We start from the raw sequence: 6,630 nt of genomic DNA on the forward strand, positions 1-6,630 counted from the left end.
TTTTAAAAAGACACAAACACACTCAGTGACGCGGCTAGAGAGGCTGTCTCTTTTTCTTACTTTTGTGGAGACGAAATTAAAAAAAAAAGTCTGGCTACACGACAAAGGAAACAGTTTGGGGAATACCATCGGCTTGTTACAGAGCGAATGCGATTATTATTATCTGTCAACATTATTTAAACAAAGACACGTCATTTTACAGAAATACAAAACCATGTTTATTTTGCTGCTTTGTAAGTTAAATGCACAGTAATGTATTCTGAAGCAGTCGGGTTTGAGTCTCACAAGCTTTGAGGTGGATCGGTAGAACTGGGCTGGAAATATGCAACAGCGAAACGATAACGATTTGTATTTTCATTATAATATTAATATAACAAAACACAGTTTCTTTCTAAGCAGCAGTGACTGCCTAACCTTTGAAAATCAGCCTCAGAGTTGGTTTCAGAACCTCTTTCTTTGCTAGTTAGCGGCTGGTCGCTTTGTATTCTAGTTCTGACACGCTGTAGGATTGTTTGTGAGAAAGCCGGTCGGAGTTTTGACACATTTCTAGTGCCCTGTGTCATTCAGAACTGCCGCGGCACACTTCCGCTCTGACAAAATGATCTTTAAATAATAAATTCGACTTCTTGATCACTTATCATTTTATTAATTAGCATTTTACTAAAGCCTGTGGTTTCATTTCCAGATTCATCTTGCAACATGGAGAACTATAACAGCGTGCCTTTATCAATAGAAGTAACAGGTCATTCATCTGTAAGACCTATTGGTGTGTACCTTTGATCAATATAATTGATGTTTTTTGACAATGTATCTTGTTATTGTTCAGTAGTTGCACACAGAGATCATAGTTTTGTTATTTGATACTTTCTAAAAGCTTCCATAAACAAAATAATAAAAAAATCCTAGGGTAAGCTGTGCAGCAGTGGCCAAAATAATGGGGAGGCATATTATTATTATTATTATTATTATTATTATTATTATTATTATTATTATTATTATTATTATTATTATTATGTATTTATTTGGCAGACATCTTTATCCAAGGTGGCTCACAGGTGTTGCAGGGCAGTACAGGGTTACAATGCAAGCTTGAAGAGGAAGTCATGTCTGCTCTAGTGCCCTGGGGTTTCAGATCTGTATTTATCAGAACTCCGATACTTACTCAGGCAGAAATCAAGCACATCCTATCAACTTAAATTTGCAAAACTTAAATAAATGTCTAACACGGGAGCTCTTAAATTTACCAGCCAAGTCACTTCTTTGAACTTCTTCAACAAACCGCTTGGAAACGTAACACTGGGGGAAACGCCAGTTAACTCTGAGCAGCTTGAAACAAACACAGCTTTGTTGTTCATTTCAGAGTTTGCTGATAAGGAGGCTCTTTCCTCTGAGCTTATGGAGGTGCTGGTTGAGATGACCGGGGCCTCTGGAAACACCATCGTTAGCAGCACAGAGGTTGGGTCTAACTCTGATCCCTCCTACATGAGGAAGCCAGTTTCTTGCTGGCAGAAATTTACATGTATTGTTTATGGAGTATCAGCTGGTGCTTCAGCTGGTGCTTCAGCTGGGGCACGGCTCTGTGCAGCAGCTGCATTTGCAGGAGATAAAGAAATAGCAAAAGTGGTTCCAGCAATAAACGCAGCCTCCACAAGTTCCATATCTATAAAAATGAAACCCATATTTTCTATTGCTGTTATATGTTATGCAGCAATAAAAGGAAACACAATCGCATTGTGGGGAACTGGGATAGGAGCTGTGATAGGAGGGATAGTAGGAGGATATTATGGGGCTAAAGAAAACGAACCAAAAGAAGCCTTTAAAAATGTTGATAAAAAAGTCTCAGATTTTATGTCTGGAATTGAAGTAAAAATATTTAATTTTGTAAAAGTATGGAAGGCACGAAAAGAAGCTGAACAAAGTGCCAAAACTGTTTAAAATTCGATTTCCTGTTATAATGGTATGTTTTAAAATAAAAGGGCTTTGTTATCATTAATCTTTTGGTGGTCTCGCCCCGCCTCATCTGGCTGAACTGGTGTTTCCTCGCATCCTTTATGCTCCCAACCCCTACTGTCCCTCTCGGTCCCGGCCTGGCCCAATTATTCAATTATTCTGCAATTTTTAAACTCGACACAACAGCTGCATGACACCACTACCCTCGGATTTAAAACAACATGAGAAATCTCTCCTGCTCTTTGCTGACACAACCGTTGGGTTTTTAACTCAAGTGCGGTTCGACATCAAATTCTATCGAGATCGCCGCGGAAGAACTGCGACAGGGCGGAGACCCTTGTCGTGGGTTATTTTTTTAAATCCGCTACCGTTGATAGTGTAACATTAGCTGTTCTGTCTGTATTTAAATAAATCTTGTGCACCTATGTGGTGTATCAACTAAACCTGTGTCTCAATCTCTTGTCTTTCGCTCAGCAGCTTAATAGAGGCATTTGAAATTGTCTAGGGTTTTAACACAGTAACTGCCGAGAATTCTTGTTCACACAGAACAGAACCAGGGGCCACGGGTGTGGAAGCTGAATTCAGAACCGAGGGGAGAGGGAGTCTCTGAAATGAAGCATGGGGACCGGCTGGCGGACGGAGCTGCTGAAGCAGAGACTCTCGGATCCTTCCAGAGCAGACTGGACAACCCTGTATAACCCTCTCTGTGACCACGATGGTGACACCTTCAGCTAGCCCAGCACAGGAGGCACGAATGGCTTTTTCTCGTTTATTTATTTTTTACTGAAGTTCTGTACTCTCAAAATAACCTTTTTTCCTCTAACAACACTTAACCAGAAAACGAAACTTTGTTTTCTCAACAGCGACTCGACAGGCAGAAGGATTGACGAGGGAAGAAAGAGGAGCGTTTCACTGCAAACGGGTGAGTTGTTCATTTATTTTCACTGTAAAAATAAGTGCTGATCTAAAAACTCACTTTAATCAGTTTAGTTGAAGCAGGAGCGTGTTGGGCTGTTTTTTAGTTTGTTTCTCAATCTAATAACAAGGTGATTCGGTTGTTTAATCGGTACAAAACCTGCGTTAAAGTGAATGATGACACTTTCCAATACCCAGTATTGATGTTATGTGTCAAAATCATACAGGAGGTTGTGTGGTCCAGTGGTTAAAGAAAAGGGCTTGTAACCAGGAGGTCCCCGGTTCAAATCCCACCTCAGCCACTGACTCACTGTGTGACCCTGAGCAAGTCACTTCACCTCCTTGTGCTCCGTCTTTCGGGTGAGACGTAGTTGTAAGTGACTCTGCAGCTGATGCATAGTTCACACACCCTAGTCTCTGTAAGTCACCTTGGATAAAGGCGTCTGCTAAATAAACTAATAATAATAATTGTTTTTTTTATTCCTTAGAGGATGCTAGTTTCTCATTGGGTCTGGACTAGTCACATGACCCGCCCCCACTCATCACGTCACAGGAGAGAAGGGGAAAGCGATGCAAACGTGTCCCAGCGCGCGTTAACATCTTTAGTTCAGCAACTCAAAAAAGGTACGGGGGTAAAAGCAGACTTAACAGGTAACATTTGACCTGGTTTTATATATAATTAAATGAAAAACATTATTTTTAGATGTGCACAAAATATTTAAATGATCTTTTTAAAACCATTTAACCAAAAACCCTTTAGAGATTTTGTTTTTTAAGCAAACGTCCCCCGTGTTTAAATTACGCAGCACGAAAGTGCATTATAAGATTGATAATGTTTTACTAACTCGAGGGCTTCGATAAATAACTTACTAACTAAAGTCTCCTGTTTAGTTTAACTTTACTTCTGTCTCCCCCTCTTTCCAGACGAGGAGGAGAGGAGAAATCGAGCGAGGAGGGAGCAGGGGGTGTCCCGGGGCGGCCTGGTGGAAGTGGAGGCTTCAGGTAAAACCTGGAATGGATGACTCTGCTGTGCAATAGGAGTCTTATTTCCAATCCTCTACACCCACACACTCCACACTCTCCTCTCCCTCTCTGTTCTGAAGTTATGTCTTCATTACTTTGTGTCTCTCCCCCTCTCTCTCTCTCTCTCCCTACCTCCCTCCCTCCCTCTCTCTCTCTCTCAGACCCGACTCTCTCTCTCTCTCTCTCTCTCTCTCTCTCTCTCTCGCTCCCTGTTCTGAAGTTTTCAGTATTGACAGTTACAAAGTACATCACAATATAAACATCTCTCCTCTCTCGCTCTCTCCCCCCTCCCTCTCTCTCTCAGACCCGGTTCTGACTCTCTCCTCTCCCAGCCCTGTGGATCCGGACGGGGTCGAGGTCCAAGTGAACCTCCAGCCCGACTCGGCCGACCCGAGAGAATGCTGTATAATTACATTGTTATATCGTGCAAGAATGCTGTACTGCTTTTTAATTACATTGTTATTTTGTGTAAGAATGCTGTATAATTACATTGTTATATCGTGTAAGAATGCTGTATAATTACATTGTTATATCGTGTAAGAATGCTGTATAATTACATTGTTATATCGTGTAAGAATGCTGTATAATTTCATTGTTATATCGTGTAAGAATGCTGTACTGCTTTTTAATTACATTGTTATATCGTGTAAGAATGCTGTATAATTACATTGTTATATCGTGTAAGAACGCTGTACCGCTGTATAATTTCATTGTTATATCGTGTAAGAATGCTGTATAATTACATTGTTATATCGTGTAAGAATGCTGTATAATTACATTGTTATATCGTGTAAGAATGCTGTATAATTAGCTTCAGCTAGCTGCCTGGAGGAAGGGCGGTCTGTCTAGCCATGGATTCCCAGAGGTTTCATTTCCCCGACTAACTAAATGGTCAGGTGGTTTTATGTTTTTCCTCTCCTGAGTGCTAACGGACCACGCTGGCATCAAAGCGAGCGAGCAGAGGTGTGCCGAAAATACAATTTCTTATGTGCTGTTGTATAATGAAATTATTACAAAGTACAACGTTGTTCTTCTGTTGTATAATAAAAATATTATAAAGTACAAGAATGTTCTTCTGTTGTATAATTAAATTATTAGACACTGAATTTAGAAAATATGAAAACTCAAATTCAACAGCAAACGTTTCCACTAGAAGTCTCTCTCAGCGTCTTCAGTGTAAATTCAACGGCAAACGTTTCCACTAGAAGTCTTTCTCAGCGTCTTCAGTGTGAATTCAATGGCAAACGTTTCCACTAGAAGTCTCTCTCAGCGTCTTCAGTGTAAATTCAATGGCAAACGTTTCCACTAGAAGTCTTTCTCAGCGTCTTCAGTGTGAATTCAATGGCAAACGTTTCCACTAGAAGTCTTTCTCAGTGTCTTCAGTGTGAATTCAATGGCAAACGTTTCCACTAGAAGTCTTTCTCAGCGTCTTCAGTGTGAATTCAATGGCAAACGTTTCCACTAGAAGTCTCTCTCAGCGTCTTCAGTGTAAATTCAATGGCAAACGTTTCCACTAGAAGTCTTTCTCAGCGTCTTCAGTGTGAATTCAATGGCAAACGTTTCCACTAGAAGTCTCTCTCAGCGTCTTCAGTGTAAATTCAATGGCAAACGTTTCCACTAGAAGTCTTTCTCAGCGTCTTCAGTGTGAATTCAACGGCAAACGTTTCCACTAGAAGTCTCTCTCAGCGTCTCCAGTGTAAATTCAATGGCAAACGTTTCCACTAGAAGTCTCTCTCGGCGTCTTCAGTGTGAATTCAACGGCAAACGTTTCCACTAGAAGTCTCTCTCGGCGTCTTCAGTGTAAATTCAATGGCAAACGTTTCCACTAGAAGTCTCTCGGCGTCTTCAGTGTAAATTCAATGGCAAACGGTTCCTCTAGAAGGCAATTCATTGAAGACATTGTAAACATGTGTGTGTGTGTGTGTGTGTGTGTGCGTGTGTGTGTGTGTGTGTGTGTGTGTGTGTGTGTGTGTGCGTGTGTGTGTGTGTGTGTGTGTGTGTGTGAGACCCTGAGCGAGTCGCTTCACCTCCTTGTGCTCCGTCCTTCGGATGAGACGTCAAACAAACGAGCTCCTATTGGAAGTGACTCTGCAGCAGCAGCAGCAGCAGTTGTTGATGATGCAGAGTTCACCCCCCTAGTCTCTGGAAGTCGCTTTGGAGAAAAAGCCTCCGCTGAAAGACTCATTAATAATAAATCCTAACTTTGTTTAATATAATGGAGACAGTCTGTGAGCATGTGATCCTGTGAGCCAGTCTGAGACTCGAACCCGGGGTTAAAACGGAAATGATTTAGGGAGTCATTTTGTCAGCTACCACCACTGTGATAATCAGCTGCATGTAAACATTCACAGGGGTTTTCTATTGTGAACGACTGTAAGGTTGTAAATAAAATTGTATGAAAGGAATCCAGCTTTTTGGACGCGCCCTGGAGGTTCAAAACACACCTCTTTTTTGTTTTTATTGGATCTCGCTGTGTAATGTGAGACGCGTATCTTCAGTGTAGAGTGTCTTGCTTTGATTGTCAGCCAAGTACGACAACGACTGTCTATCTACGGCTTTCCGGTGAAGCTGCCAACAATATCCGGTGTGCATGACTCTTTGGCGCGGGACTTCTCGAAACCTCTCGACAAAGGTAGGTCCAAAATAGTTGGTTTTTTTTGCCTCTAAACTGAAAATTATTCAGCTTGGCGACAGGCAGAAATGGAATCTAGACATATTATTCTTATTTTGTTTATTTAGCAG

The 6,630-nt window shown here is 41.3% G+C and overlaps 2 long non-coding RNA genes across 2 annotated transcripts in view; both read left to right on the forward strand.

Annotated features, from left to right (window-relative positions):
- Positions 1 to 2,813: 2,813 nt before the first annotated feature.
- LOC131730542 (uncharacterized) lies at positions 2,814 to 4,956 on the forward strand. Its single transcript, XR_009324094.1, has 4 exons — positions 2,814 to 2,872; positions 3,354 to 3,489; positions 3,790 to 3,867; positions 4,193 to 4,956. It is a non-coding gene; the product is annotated as an uncharacterized LOC131730542 (long non-coding RNA).
- Positions 4,957 to 6,433: 1,477 nt separating this feature from the next.
- The window catches only part of LOC131730543 (uncharacterized), a 4,170-nt gene continuing 3,973 nt past the window's right edge, over positions 6,434 to 6,630 (forward strand). Inside the window, exon 1 of the long non-coding RNA XR_009324095.1 lies at positions 6,434 to 6,520. This is a non-coding gene — a long non-coding RNA (uncharacterized LOC131730543). The remainder of the gene's footprint in view (positions 6,521 to 6,630) is intronic.

This window comes from Acipenser ruthenus, unplaced genomic scaffold, assembly GCF_902713425.1.
Source record: "Acipenser ruthenus unplaced genomic scaffold, fAciRut3.2 maternal haplotype, whole genome shotgun sequence".
NCBI classification, from domain to species: domain Eukaryota; kingdom Metazoa; phylum Chordata; class Actinopteri; order Acipenseriformes; family Acipenseridae; genus Acipenser; species Acipenser ruthenus.